We start from the raw sequence: 15,916 nt of genomic DNA on the forward strand, positions 1-15,916 counted from the left end.
GTTTTCAGCAGAATTGCCATGATGTTAATTTTGTGCAGAAACAAAAGTTCTCGGAATGACCTGAAACTCCACGGAGATTATTTTTGGAAATAATAAAAAATACTGGCGAAAGAATCAAGGCCAGGGGCCCACACCCTTTCCATGAGGGTGGGGGCGCGCCCCCTGCCTCGTGGGCCCCCTGGAGCTCCACCGACCTCAACTCCAACTCCATATATTCGTGTTCGGGAAGAAAAAATCAGAGAGAAGGATTCGTCGCGTTTTATGCTACAGAGCCGCCGCCAAGCCCTAAGCTCTCTCGGGAGGGCTGATCTGGAGTCTGTTCGGGGCTCCGGAGAGGGGAATCCGTCGCTGTCGTCATCATCAACCATCCTCCATCACCAATTTCATGATGCTCACCGCTGTGCGTGAGTAATTCCATCATAGGCTTGCTGGACGGTGATGGTTTGGATGAGATCTATCATGTAATCGAGTTAGTTTTGTTAGGGTTTGATCCCTAGTATCCACTATGTTCGGAGATTGATGTTGCTATGACTTTGCTATGCTTAATGCTTGTCACTAGGGCCCGAGTCCCATGATTTCAGATCTGAACCTATTATGTTTTCATGAATATATGTGAGTTCTTGATCCTATCTTGCAAGTCTATAGTCACCTACTATGTGTTATGATCCGGCAACCCCGAAGTGACAATAATTGGGACCACTCCCGGTGATGACCATAGTTTGAGGAGTTCATGTATTCACTATGTGTTAATGCTTTAGTCCGGTACTCTATTAAAAGGAGGCCTTAATATCCCTTAGTTTCCACTAGGACCCCGCTGCCACGGTAGGGTAGGACAAAACATGTCATGCAAGTTCTTTTCCATAAGCACGTATGACAATATTTGGAATACATGCCTACATTACATTGATGAATTGGGGCAAAAAACACATATTTGACCTGAGGACGAAAAGAATTCACAATCTGAACTGTTTTCGAAAAAATTTCACTGAACTGACCGTTTCGAGTGGCACCCGACAGATAGGCACCACACTATACTGTGCAGCGCCAGGCTCTTAGGCGCCACACGCCGGTCCAGCGTGGCAGCCCGGGCCCCACTCTTGGTTGTGCAGCGCCTAACTAAAAGGAGCTGCACCGTGTAGTGCAGTGCCTAACTGAAAGGAGCTGCACCGTGTAGTGCAGCGCCTAACGGAAAGGAGCTACATAGTGTAGTGCAGCGCCTAACTGAAAGGAGTTGCACTACCTTATATTAAAACTGTTGTAACTTTTAATCCGTGCATCCGATGAAAACGTGCCTTATATGAATATTGTACATTTTTTCGTGTTCTACACAATGGTGGAATTTTCATTTATGTTAGGATCAATTTTCTTGATGAAAACCCTGTTGCAAAAGTGCATCATAATATAACAGATTCTATTAAAATTTACAAACTTGGCATGATGATAGCCATTGACCTATAGCTCTTATGCGTTTGCAACCTACATGAGTTTTGCACTGCAAAATGTGTACTTTCACACCATGCCTATGAAGGAAATATGCCGTAGAGGCAATAATAAAGTTTTTATTTATATTTCCTTATATCATGATAAATGTTTATTATTCATACTAGAATTGTATTAACCGGAAACTTAGTACATGTGTGAATACATAGACAAACAGAGTGTCCCTAGTATGCCTCCACTTGACTAGCTCGTTAATCAAAGGTGGTTAAGTTTCCTAACCATAGACATGTGTTGTCATTTGATGAATGGGATCACATCATTAGAGAATGATGTGATGGACAAGACCCGTCCGTTAGCTTAGCATAATGATCGTTTAGTTTTATTGCTATTGCTTTCTTCATGACTTATACATGTTCCTCTGACAATAACATTATGCAACTCCCGAATACCGGAGGAACACCTTGTGTGCTATCAAACGTCACAACGTAAATGGGTGATTATAAAGATGCTCTACAGGTGTCTCCGAAGGTGTTTGTTTTGTTGGCATAGATCGAGATTAGGATTTGTCACTCCGTGTATCGGAGAGATATCTCTGGGCCCTTTCGGTACTGCACATCACTAAAAGCCTTGCAAGTAATGTGACTAATGAGTTAGTTGAGGGATGATGCATTACGGAACGAGTAAAGAGACTTGCCGGTAATGAGATTGAACGAGTAACGAGATTGCCGGTAACGAGATTGAACTAGATTATGCACATCACTACGTTCCCCAACAACCTATGCTTGCCATGTTAATCATCTTTAACATGTTCATTTCTTGCATCTAAGTGACTAACATGATATAAGTGAACTTCTGTTATAGAAAGTTGCATTTTGTAAGACCCATAGTAATTAATCCTGACATCATATGAATATGATCTAATTATGAAACTTAGAAAATATTATGTCTACTTTAAGTCCATGTCATTTTCACACCCACTAAATATGTGCATCACTATGTTTTGAAACAGTAAAGTACCTAAGGCAATGTTCTGCCAGATTAACACATCAATTTCATCGAGTTCATGGATATCATCAGAACTTTGCATCTTATAAAGATGTATACATATATAATCTTAAAATTTAGCACCTATAATGTTTGCTGTCAGTAGCAAGAGCACATGTTCTCTGATTTGGACTCTTTCTTTAGGCTACTGGAAAAAGCTGAGGTCGGTATGGAGTGAGTTGGTTTGAACTTGATAACCCAGGATGGCCTCATGCTAACCAGGACGACAAAGCATAGTTGACAGGAAAACTAGCTGTCAGTGCTACTAGCTGGATGTTAGAAGGCTTATCTTACAAGCATAATGAATAACAGAGTTTAGCCAGCAGGAAAACTAAATTGATCTAACAAAATTCTAAATGAAAAAGATACCAAGTTCATGCCAAGGGGTTTTGTAGAAATCAAGATATGATTATGTGAAGATATGCAACAAATTTGTCAACAACATTATCATGCCTACTTTAGTGCGACATAACATCAGGTTAAATGTTTTTAACATGGCAACACGCTGGATATACTAGAAGTAGACATGGAGATGCTCAAATTCATATATAAAGTTATTCCATATGAAGCATGGTTGATTTACTATGCATTTTACAAAATGCAAAGTTTTGTTGACATCCAGTGACTTGGTGAAATTAACGAGTCAATCTGGCAGAACATTACCTTAGGTACTTTAGTGTCTCAAAACATAGTGATGCAAATATTTAGTGGGTATGAAAATGACATGGACTTAAGGTAGACATAAATTTTTCCAACTTTCATAGTTAGATCATATTCATATGATGTCAGGATTAATTACTATGGATCTTACAAAATGTAACTTTCTGTAACAGAAGTTCACTTATATCATGTTAGTCACTTAGATGCAAGAAATGAACATGTTAAAGATGATTAACATGGCAAGCATAGGCATGGCGTGAAAGTACACATTATGTAGTGCAAAACTCATGTAGGTTGCAAACGCGTAAGAGCTATAGGTCAATGGCTATCATCATGCCAAATTTGTAAATTTTAACAGATTCTGTCAGTTTTATTATGATGCACTTTTGCAACGGGGTTTTCATCAAACAAATTGATCCTAACATAGATGAAAATGCCACCATTGTGTAGCATGGAAAAATGTACAACATTCATATAAGGCACGTTTCCATCGGATGCATAGATTAAAAGTTACAACAGTTTTAATATAAGGTAGTGCAACTCCTTTCAGTTAGGCGCTGCACTACACTGTGCAGCTCCTTTTAGTTAGGCGCTGCACAACTAGGAGTGGGGCCCGGGCTGCCACGCTGGACCGGCGTGTGGCGCCTAAGAACCAGGCGCTGCACAGTATAGTGTGGCACCTATTTGTCGGGCGTCACTCAAAACGGTCAGCTCGGTGAATTTTTTTCGAAAGCAGTTCAGATCGTGAATTGTTTTCATCCTCAGGTCAAATATGTGTTTTTTGCCATGAATTGGAGCTAGTTTTGTGTCACCCTATGTTATGACTGTTACATGATGAACCACATCCGGCATAATTTTCCATCACCGATCCAATGCCTACGAGCTTTTCACATATTGTTCTTCGCTTATTTACTTTTCTGTTGCTACTGTTACAATCACTACAAAACCCAAAAATATTACTTTTACAACTGTTACTGTTAATATCATATTACTTTGCTACTAAATACTTTGATGCAGATATTAAGTTATCCAGGTGTGGCTGAATTGACAACTCAGTTGCTAATACTTGAGAATATTCTTTGGCTCCCCTTGTGTCGAATCAATAAATTTGGGTTGAATACTCTACCTCGAAAACTTTTGCGATCCCTTATACTTGTGGGTTATCACATGGGCACAACATACCGTCCGATTCCTCCAAACAGGGGAACTCCCTGAGGAGCAGGAAGAAGCAGAGAAAGTAGCCTGTCGGTCTGCCATGTATCAGTTCGTCAACGATGTCCTGGACAGAAAAAGAGCGAACGGTGTGAAATTGAAGTCCATTCCCTGGGAGGAAGGACTGGAGCTGTTGGCAGAGATACACGGAGGCATATGTGGTTCCCACATAGGGTCGAGGGCCCTTGCCGGCAAGGTTTCTTCTGGCCCAGTGCCCTCCAGGTTGCAACGACACTAGTAACCAAGTGTGAAGCGTGTCAGTTCCATTCGAAGAAGCTTCATCAACCAGCTCAAGCCCTTCAAACAATTCCTCTCTCCTGGCCATTTTCGGTCTGGGGGCTTTGAGTACTTGTACGTTGTAATCGACAAGTTCACAAAGTGGCCGGAGGTGGAAGCAGTGAGGAAGGTGACAGCACAGTCAGCCGTCAAGTTCTTCAAGGGGCTAGTCTGCCGTTTTGGTGTGCCAAACAGGGTCATCACCGACAACGACACGCAGTTCACAAGCCACACCTTCATGCAATACATCCAAGACCTCCGCACCAAGGTCTGTTTTGCTTCCGTGGAACACCCACGGAGCAACGACCAGGCGGAGAGGGCAAATGCTGAAGTACTGCGAGGCCTGAGGACAAAGACTTTTGACATGCTGCACAAGAGCGGAAGGCACTGGATTGATGAGTTGCCGGTGGTTCTTTGGTCAATCAGAACGACGCCAAATCGATCCACCAGCTAGACACCCTTTGCCCTGGTATACGGGGCAGAAGCAGTTCTCCCCACGGAACTCACATACGGGTCACCTCGAGTGCTCACTTATGACGAGTTTGAGCAAGAGCAATTGCGCCAGGATGGCGCAACGCTCCTTAAGGAAGATCGTCTTCCGGCGGCTGTGAGAGCAGCGCGCTACCAGCAAGCCTTGCGCCACTACCATAGCCGCAAGGTTCATGCCTGAAGCTTTCAGGAAGGCGACCTTGTTCTTCGGCGCGTTCAATTGCTACCTCTTGAGCACTGCGTTGGTTTTCCCTTGAAGAGGAAAGGGTGATGCAGCAAAGTAGCGTAAGTATTTCCCTCAATTTTTGAGAACCAAGGTATTAATCCAGTAGGAGACCACGCGCGAGTCCACGCACCTACACAAACAAACAAGAACCTCGCAACCAACGCGATAAAGGGGTTGTCAATCCCTTCACGGTCACTTACGAGAGTGAGATCTGATAGATATGATAAGATAATATTTTTGGTATTTTTATAATAAAGATGCAAAGTAAAATAAACGGGAATAAAAATAGCTAAGTGTTGGAAGATTAATATGATGGAAAATAGACCCGGGGGCCATAGGTTTCACTAGTGGCTTCTCTCAAGAGCATAAGTATTACGGTGGGTAAATAAATTACTGTCGTGCAATTGATAGAATTGAGCATAGTTATGAGAATATCTAGGTATGATCATGTATATAGGCATCACGTCCGCGACAAGTAGACCGAAACGATTCTGCATCTACTACTATTACTCAACACATCGACCGCTATCCAACATGCATCTAGAGTATTAAGTTCATAAGAACAAAGTAATGCTTTAAGTAAGATGACATGATGTAGAGGGATAAACTCATGCAATATGATATAAACCCCATATTTTTATCCTCGATGGCAACAACACAATATGTGCCTTGCTGCCCCTGTTGTCACTGGGAAAGGACACCGCAAGATTGAACCCAAAACCAAGCACTTCTCCCATTGCAAGAAAGATCAATCTAGTAGACCAAACCAAACTGATAATTCAAGAGACTTGCAAAGATAACCAATCATACATAAAATAATTCAGAGGAGATTCAAATATTGTTCAAAGACAAACTTGATCATAAACCCACAATTCATCGGATCTCGACAAACACACCGCAAAAGAAGATTACATCGAATAGATCTCCAAGAAGATCGAGGAGAACATGGTATTGAGATCCAAAGAGTGAGAAGCCAGCTAGCTAATAACTATGGACCCGAAGGTCTGAGGTAAACTACTCACACATCATCGAAGAGGCTATGGTGTTGATGTAGAAGCCCTCCGTGATCAATGCCCCCTCCGGCGGAGCGCCGGAAAAGGCCCCAAGATGGGATCTCACGGGTACAGAAGGTTGCGGCGGTGGAAATAGGTTTTTGGCTTATGTTCTGATTGTTTGGGGGTACATAGGTATATATAGGAGGAAGGAGTCCGTCGGTGGTGCAACGAGGGGCCTACGAGGGTGGAGGGCGCGCCTGGGGAGGGGGGGGTAGGCGCGCCCCCTACCTCGTGCCTTCCTCGTTGATTTATTTACATGGACTCCAAGTCCTCTGGATCACGTTCGTTCCAAAAATCACGTTCCCGAAGGTTTCATTCCGTTTGGACTCCGTTTGATATTCCTTTTCCACGAAACACTAAAATAGGCAAAAAGACAGCAATCTGGGCTGGGCCTCCGGTTAATAGGTTAGTCCCAAAAATAATATAAAAGTGTATAAATAAGCCCATTAAACATCCAAAACAAAATATAATATAGCATGGAGCAATAAAAAATTATAGATACGTTGGAGACGTATCACCATGCCGGAGCCTGGGGCTCGACGGCAAGGACTAAAGGCATTTCCTCTGCCATGGGAGTGGCCGTGTGTACGGCCAGGGCTTGACACCCTGCCGGAGTCGGTTGCCGCTCGGCAGGCTCAGTGTCCACGGCAACATCCTTGCCGGCGGCTCCCGGGGGCTCGGCGGGAAAGTACTTGTCGGGGCCTGATTTCCTTCGCTTATTCTGCTCTATTGATGGTTCAACGGATGGTTGAGTTAACCGAAGCACAAAAGTACCTGGTTCCATAGGTAGTTTGAAGGCGGCGCGCTTCGACAGGTAGTCGGCAATGTCGTTCTCCACTCGGGGAACATGCTCCACTTGTATACCTTCAAAGCGCTCCTCCAGCTTCCTCATCTCATCTACGTAGGCCTCCATCAACGGGCTTTGATAATATTTGTTGACTTGCCTGACGACAAGCTGTGAATCACCCCTGACGATGAGCTTCTTGATCCCGAGGTTTGCCGCGATCCTGAGACCGACAAGCAACCCCTCGTATTCAGCAGTGTTGTTCATGGACATCTCGCTGGGAAAGTGCATCTGGATTACATACTTGAGGTGCTCTCCGGTGGGCGCAACGAGCAACACATCAGCACCGGCACCTTGTAGCAAGAAAGCCCTGTCAAAGTACATAATCCAGTTGCGACTTGCTTCCTTGCCAGGGAGAGTGGTCTCCTGGATCTCTTCGTCGGGCGTTGAGGTCCATTCCGCAATGAATTCTGCCAAGACTCTGCTCTGGATTGTCGAAGTACTTTCAAACTTCAAACCAAAGCTCGACAGTTCCAGGGCCCATTCCACAATCCTCCTGGTTGCATCTGGGTTATGCAATATCCGTTGCAAGGGAGGCGGGTGACGACAGTGATTTCGTGGGCTTGGAAGTAATGACGCAGCTTCCTCGAGGCCATAAGGAGGCCGAAGAGCAATTTCTGCACACCGGAGTACTTTGACCTAGCCCCCTGCAAGAGGGAGCTGACAAAGTAAACTGGTTGCTCCATCATCTTCTTCTTCTGCACCACTTCATTTGATTGCATGGGCCCCGTCCCGATGGCTGCCAGGGGCCTTGCCTTGCCGGCACCAGGCCCTGTCGGGGGGAGCTCTGGCTCGCCGTCCGCCAGCCCTACCGTTGCCGCTGCTTCCTCATCGACCTCCCACTGTGCCACTAGCGCGGCGCTGACCACTTGATTCGTTGCCGCTAGATACAATAGCAATGGCTCTTGTGGCTTAGGCGCAACTAGTATCGGAGTAGAGGAGAGGTATTTCTTCAAATCCTGCAGCGCTGCTTCGGCCTCAGGGGTCCATTCCATTGGGCTCGCCTTTTCCAAGATTTTGAAAAAGGGAAGGGCACGCTCAGCAGACATGGAGATGAATCTGCTCATGGCGGCAACGCAGCCAGTGAGCCGACGCACATCCTTGATCCGCTTGGGCGCCTCAATCTGCTCAATAGCCTTGATCTTGTCTGGGTTCGCCTCGATCCCACGCTGTGACACAAAGAACTCGAGAAGTTTGCCGGACGAAACACCGAAGACACACTTCTCCGGGTTCAACTTGAGGTTGATCTTGCGCAGATTTGCAAACGTCTCTTCTAAATCTTGTACAAGTGTTGCCCTGTCCTTGGTTTTGACCACTATGTCATCCATATAAGCTTCCAAATTTCTATGTAGCTGGGGCTCAAAACCAATTTGGACTGCCCTTGCAAACGTTGAGCCAACACTCTTCAATCCGAAAGGCACTACTAGGAAAAGGCCTGCACTACAAAAAAAATACACATACGTGACATTTTGGGCCGAACGAATTTTTTTTTCTGTCATACATATGACACTTCTATGACGATAATTGTGACAAAACCCGGTATCATCATAGATGTGGTGGGCTCCTACTTCTATGACAAAAAATCATGATAGAAAATGGGCTTTTTGTCCTGGGCAGGCCGGAGACGCAGCTGCATGACATTCTTTGGGCCGTCCATGACGGAAAAAACCGTGGTAGAAGCGAGGGCGAGGAAAATTTTGGCGAGTTCCCCGTTACGGTGGGAGGTCGGGGGCCGAGCGATGCGCGTTTCTCTCGTACACGTACGTGCGTGTGTGCGAGGCGTTGGCTCTAACTGAATCCGAGCGAGGCGTTGGGCTCTAACTGAACCCGAGCGATTGCACTGCAGGCTACGCGTTACTGAATCCGAGCGATTGATCGATGGCTGTTAACTGAACCTGATCGAGCGATTCCTTCGCTACTGCTGCTAACTGAAGCCGATCGATGCTGCCTCTGGGATGAACAGTGAGCGGTGGCGTTGCCTCTGGTGGAGGCCGGAGGAGGTCGACGGTAGCCCGTGGAGGCTGGAGGAGGTCGACGGTGGAGATGAACAGTATCCCGTGGAGTCCCGTTTTGCGGTACGCCACTCCCCTCCCGATGAACAGGACCCCCGTTTCGACCGTAGCGCTCCAACACAAGTCCGTTTCGTCTGTTTTGCGGTACGCCACACCCCTCCCGATCAACAGGACCCCCGTTTCGACCGTAGGAGGTCCATTTCGTCCGTTTTGCGGTACGGCACACCACTCCCGATCAACAGGACCCCCGTTTTGACCGTAGGAGGTCCGTTTCCTCTGTTTTGCGTTACGCCACACCCCTCCCGATCAACAGGACCCCGTTCCGAACGTAGGAGGTCCGTTTCCTCCGTTGTGCGGTACACCAGGCCTCGTTTCCATCGCCTGTTCCGTCCAAGCCCTCCCGATGAACACGACCACGCATTCCGTTCCGAGCCAGACGGTTGGCTCCCACGCGTTTCGTTGCCTCCCGATGAACACGACGCATTCCGTTGCCTCCCCATGAACACGACGCATTCCGTTGCCTCCCCATGAACACGACGACGACGCTGTTTCTCCGTTCCGACCCAGCCATGTACACGAGCCCTGGCCGTACATATGCGCGAGTAGGCGTTCGAGACCCCGTCCGTATGTACACATATGTGGCCGTATTTTCTTTCTTGCACCCTGGCCGTTGTACGTACGTGTACTTGCTACGTGCGCGCCTCTACTACGACACGTAAGCGCCTCTACTACAACACTTGCGCGCCTCTACATCCACCAGTATATATGCACGTACACGTTCGCGACCAGAATGACAACACTACGTACGCTTCGACCAGGTGGGTCCTCACTGTCAGGCACTTCCTTGCCTGCGAAGATGTAGCTGGTGGGTCCTAGTAGTCAGGGGGGCAAATCGTTTTTTTTTCCCGAACGCACTTCCTTGCGTGCGAAGATGTAACTGGTGGGTCCCAGCAGTCAGGGGCAAACGTTTTTTTCACGAAATACGGTGGCCCGTCCGGTGGGTCCCCGCTGTCAGGTGGAGGAATAATTATTTTGCACGTAATAAGGAGGCACTTCCTTGCTGCGGCCGTGGACCCAGCTGTCAGCCTCTCCACGTACAGTCCATGTCCGATGGAAGCCGTTCCTTGACCACGTTGACCACGCCGCGCTGAGAGCACCAGGGCGGTGGACGACGGCGAGGCCTAGGAAGGGGACGACGCAGAGCCGGGGAAGATACGGCAGTCGATGCCCACGCGTAGAGGAGTACGAGGGTTCACTGGTTCGCTGCGGTGTGAGGCTGCCGTCGCCGCAGAATAACAGGGGGTGTGGGTGAGTAGAGGGATGGCCTGGCCAGCGGTGGGAGTAGTAGGGGGCGGTGAGGCCTCCGCCGCATCGCAGCCGGCCACGGGAGGCAGGAGCACGAGGCACGACCGGCGCTGGTTTGGGCGGCTGGATCAAGAAGACCAGAGGTTGAAGAAGCACTACGGCCGTTGGATGGACATTGTACGGTCACTTCAGCTAGAATCGTGCATATTGACTAAGTTGACAAAGCGCTCCATCCCCGTCAACTTAGTAGGCCCACAAGTCAGCCTGCCACTATACTGGGTCCCAGCTAACAGGGGGAGTATTCAATTTTTTTGTGCGTAATAAGGAGGCACTTCCTTGCGTGCGAAGATATAGCTGGTGGGTCCGAGCTGTCAGCGGCGGTAACGTTTTTTTCGCGAAATACAGAGGCCCTTTCTGTGGGTCCCTGATGTCAGGTGGAGGAATCATTATTTTGCGCGTAATAAGGAGGCATTTCCTTGCGTGCATCCATGGACCCAGCTGTCGGCCTCTCCACGTATAGTCCACTTCAGATGCATGTCGGTCGTTGACCACGTTGACCAGGACGCACCGAGAGCACCAGGGCGGTGGACGACGGCGAGGCCTAGGAAGGGAGCGACACGGAGGCAGGGAAGACTCGGCAGTTGTTTCCCACATGGAGGGGAGTACGACTGTACGAGGGTTTCCTGGTTCGTCTGCCGTCGCCGGAGAATAACAGCAGGTGTGGGTGAGTAGAGGGATGGCTAGCCAGCGATGGGAATACGGTGGGGCGGTGAGGCCTGCGCGGCAGCACAGCCGGCCGCGGGGAGGAGGGAGCAGGCAGTCTCGCCGGCGATTGTTTGAGCGGCTGGAGCAGGAAGAGCAGAGATTGAAGCAGCACGACGGCCGTTCGATGGACATCCAACAGTCACTGCTTGTGCGTCAACCTTTTTTTAGGAAAGCCTCAAATCTGTGGAAACCAGCATACAGCCCATCTGCCATTATTTCTAATAATTTACAACCCATTTTCTAATTCTTAAGGTTTTTTTGGAGCCCATATTCTTTTTGTTAGCATCCCAGCCCATATTGTGGCCACGGTTAAAAATTATACGAAATTTTGCATATTTCGGTGCGGTCCGAACTGTTTTGAATCCCGAAATTTCAACTCACATTCAAACTGATTTTAAAAATAAAAGTATATCAATATAAAATCCAACAAATTCTCCACGCATAAAAATTAATGTAATTTAAAATCTCGTAATAAAAAAAGATATTTGAAACTAATTGCCGGTTTGATGTATTTTAAAAATGTACAACCCATTTCTCATTACTGATAGGCCATTTTCTCGGCCAGCCGAATGAAGCTCTCCTCATCTTGAAAGATTTGCAGCCCACGAGGCCTGACAAAGCGACTTACTTGGCAAATCACAAAAAAAACTGGGCTGTGGTCGTGGACCCAGCTATCAGCCTCTCCATGTACAGTACTCTTCCGATGGAAGTCGGTCGTTGACCACATTGACCACGCCGCGTAGAGAGCACCAAGGCGGTGGACGACGGCGAGGCCTAGGAAGGGGACGACGTGGAGCCGGGGAAGACGCGGCAGTGGATGCCCACGCGGAGAGGAGTACGAGGGTTCACTGGTTCGGCTGCGGTGTGAGGCTGCCGTCGCCGCAGAATAACAGGAGGTGTGGATGAGTAGAGGGATACCCTGGGCCAGCGGTGGGAGTAGTAGGGGGCGGTGAGGCCTCCGCGGCATCACAGCCGGCCACGAGAGGCAGGAGCATGCGACACGACCGGCGCTGCTTTGGGCGGCTGGAGCAAGAAGACCAGAGGTTGAAGAAGCACTATGGTCGTTGGATGGACATCATACGGTCACTGGAGCTAGAATCGTTCATATTGACTAAGTTGACAAAGCCCTCCGTCCTCGTCAACTTAGTAGGCCCACAAGTCAGCCACCCACTATGGTGGGTCCCAGCTAGCAGGGGGTATTCATTTTTTGGTGCGTAATAAGGAGGCACTTCCTTGCGTGCGAAGATATAGCTGGTGGGTCCGACCAGTCAGCGGGGGGACGTTTTTTCGTGAAATACAGAAGCCCTTCCCACGTACAGTGCACGCACAGTGCGTAATAAGGAGGAACTTTCCTTGCGTGCGACCATGGACCTCGTGGGTCCCAGCCATCAGGCTCTCCACGTACAGTCCTCTTCCGATGACTCTCGTATGTTGACCACGCCGCGCCGAGCGCACTGAGGCGGTGGACGACGGCGAGGCCCCAGACTGGAACGACCCGGAGATGGGGAAGACGCGGCAGTGGAGTCGCAGACGGAGAGGAGTGGGAAACTTGACTGGTTCGGGTGCGGGGTGGGCCTACACTCGGCAGAGAATAACAGGAGGTGCGGAGTGGAGGGATGGCCTGGCCGTCGGCACGGTAGCGTTTTGCTGAGGAGCGCAAAACAACGCCGCTGGACGCCGAAGGCTGGAGCAGGCGGTTCCGGCAGTGCTTGGGGAAGAAGACGAGAGATTGAAGAAGAATGCCGGCCATTGGATGTAAATCCAATGCCTTCTTAGGCTTCGACTACTGGCCCACATGTCAGCCAGTCCATTTGTTTTTTTCGTCCATTTGGTGGGCTGGGTGAAACAATGATGTAGCATCTATGCAGCCCGTTTAAATCCCATTTGCATTTTTCTCGAAATCTGCGGACTTGCTGGGCTGGGTGAAAATATCATGTTGGGCTAGACGGAGAAATGTTATAAAAACATAAACACATGATTACACGTTAGTAAAATCTTTGCAAGCTTATGTACGCAATCACTAGGAGTTAACTTGCCAAGTTATATATAAACAATTATTATTATTTTGTAAGAACTTTCAACTTATGAAATAAAATATCATTTTAATTTGATGAGTTAATAGTACGTGGGGCATTATTATTTTTTAGGCTAGACGTGGGACAGTTGAGTTGGTTCTAGGGGAAAGTACTGGGAGAATACTCAGTTTACATCAAAAAAGAAAGTGGGAGAAAATTCAGAGACCTACTGGGTCCACCTGAGGAGGGGAATATGTTGGGAGGAAGGAGATTCAAAGCACAGCAGCCGAGTGAACTAGTTTTTTTTACGGACAAGTGAACTAGTTTACATACATAAGCAAATAGCCGTTAAAAAAGCAATCAGGTTAATGGGTTCTTAAAAGAAATATTTCGGACAAAACAGATAATTACGACACATAGGCTAATGCATGAAACACTCAAATGATAAATGTGCTTATAAACAGATAAAGTACAACATCTAGACCTTCCTGGCACGCTTGATCATGTCGCTGCTGCTGTCCGTGCACTCGTCGGTTATGGGAAGCAGACACGCCCTCATGTCCAAGATCTTCCTGTACATGTCGTAGCATGCGTATGTGTCCTTGGCCGCGTAGGTTATGTAGGCTAGATTCAGAGGTACCTCCCACGTGTTCAGGTCATCTTCTTTCATGTTGGCGTATCAGGGGTCGATGATGGTCTCAGCAAGGTCAACCATGGAGTCCTTCTCCTGCCCGTTGCTGATGATCTTGTATTGCTTCTGGATGTCGACAAGCTTGTTGCACCAGATGGCTGAATCGTCGCGTTCTTCCTTCTCTCCACCGTAGCAAAGGTGCATTCGGCGCTGCTGATGAAACGGGCGAATGCTCCAGAACCTGGTGCAGCCATAGGACTGAGGCGAGGCAGAGCTTCACCGAGTCATAGGACTGAACGGCGAACTCAAAGGGGAACTCCTTGCTGAAGTCCATATCCAGCAGGCTCACCCCTCGGATCGCCATTGGAGTCTCTTCGAGTGAACGAGTGTGTAGGCGGCGGCAGCAGTTCATTTTTCAGCTCTTGGGGAACTGGATTCAACGGTAAGCTGAGTGTGTACAGGCGACAACAGTTACTACCCCTCCCTCGTCCCCTGCACGCCCGGCAAAAGATGCACCCTCGGCAACACGTCGGTTCACGAGCGGGTCTGTATTGGTACTATAATAACAAGAGTTAGTGGTCACTTTACTTAAATTTAATTAGCTTTAATAGAAATTTATACTTAAAACAAGCAATGCATTCGCTCGTTCTATCAGTGCCAAAGGATCAACATGCACAACAATTAGAATTATTATTCTCAGGACGCACACGATCAACACATTTGTCGCACTTTCACAAAGATAATACTACCAAGTTTGAACTGTTTGTTATGGTTGTTGTCCTCTGCATCATCATGCTGTGTTTCCCAGCTTGCAAGATTCAGAACCAACAAATAAGATCCAAATAATAAGTACAACAAAGATGCCTACACATCTCATTGATTCCCAGCTTGCAAGATTCAGAACCAACAAATAAGATTCAAATAATAAGTACAACAAAGATGCCTACACATCTCACTGATTCCCAGCTTGCAAGATTCAGAACCAACCCATTAGAGCCTTTTGATAAAGTGAATATCGGGATTAAATCCATCTTGGCTAGCCATGTCATAAAATCGAAGAACTTGGCGAATGCTCTTGACCGTCACAACATTTGTAGTTGACTATTCCTGTTTGCACAACATGTTTGCACAGCACAAACAAGGAGACAGGAGAGCATGATTTCGCTTTAATAGCGGCCTCCTTGAACTCAACCTCCAGCTCTACTTGGATGAGGTCTGCCTGGAGTTCCATGATTCAATTCATGCGCGTTTTTCTGCAGTTCACCTGAAATGAAGCAAAGATTGCATCATTCAGCTAGCAAGAAGTACTTGCTCTTGTGAGCTCGCAGGTTCTTCTTTAGTAGTTGAACTAAAATTGAGGAACATTAAGGTTGGATGTCCGGCTCATGTAAGGTGCCATTGTGGTGACAGTGACGGCTCCATCTTGCAAAGGCTAATAAAATGTTGCACGAGATTACCAGCAGAACTTGATGGAGATTTTGGAAACTCCAATCACCATTTTGTGCAGTTCCACCAAAATTGAGAGATGTTGCCCACGTGACATTTTAGTTGAACTGCACAAGACACTCATTCCAAAAAAAAGTGTTTTGTGCAGATCACCAAAAGGTCACAATAGCAACAAGGTGAAATGGATATCCCTATCTGCACAAAAAGATAGAAAGTAAACAGTTGCTGGTCAATAAGAATATACGAAACATATACAAAATGAAAAGAAGCACCCTAATTATGTTCATGGAAATCATGCAAGGACAGTAGAAATTTTAAAACATCAGCAATGCTTCATGTTACCAGAAGCATTACGATCAACAATGAGATTCCTCAAATATGGGATTACTTTAATGGTGGCATTGCTTGTTTACTAGACACAGTAAATCAACAGCAGCTAAGGAGTTGGTTTAAGGGCATGGGACCGTGGGGACACCAGGACACTCAGCAGCGTAAA

The sequence above is a fragment of the Triticum urartu genome, chromosome 4 (genome assembly GCF_003073215.2).
Source record: "Triticum urartu cultivar G1812 chromosome 4, Tu2.1, whole genome shotgun sequence".
Classification (NCBI taxonomy): domain Eukaryota; kingdom Viridiplantae; phylum Streptophyta; class Magnoliopsida; order Poales; family Poaceae; genus Triticum; species Triticum urartu.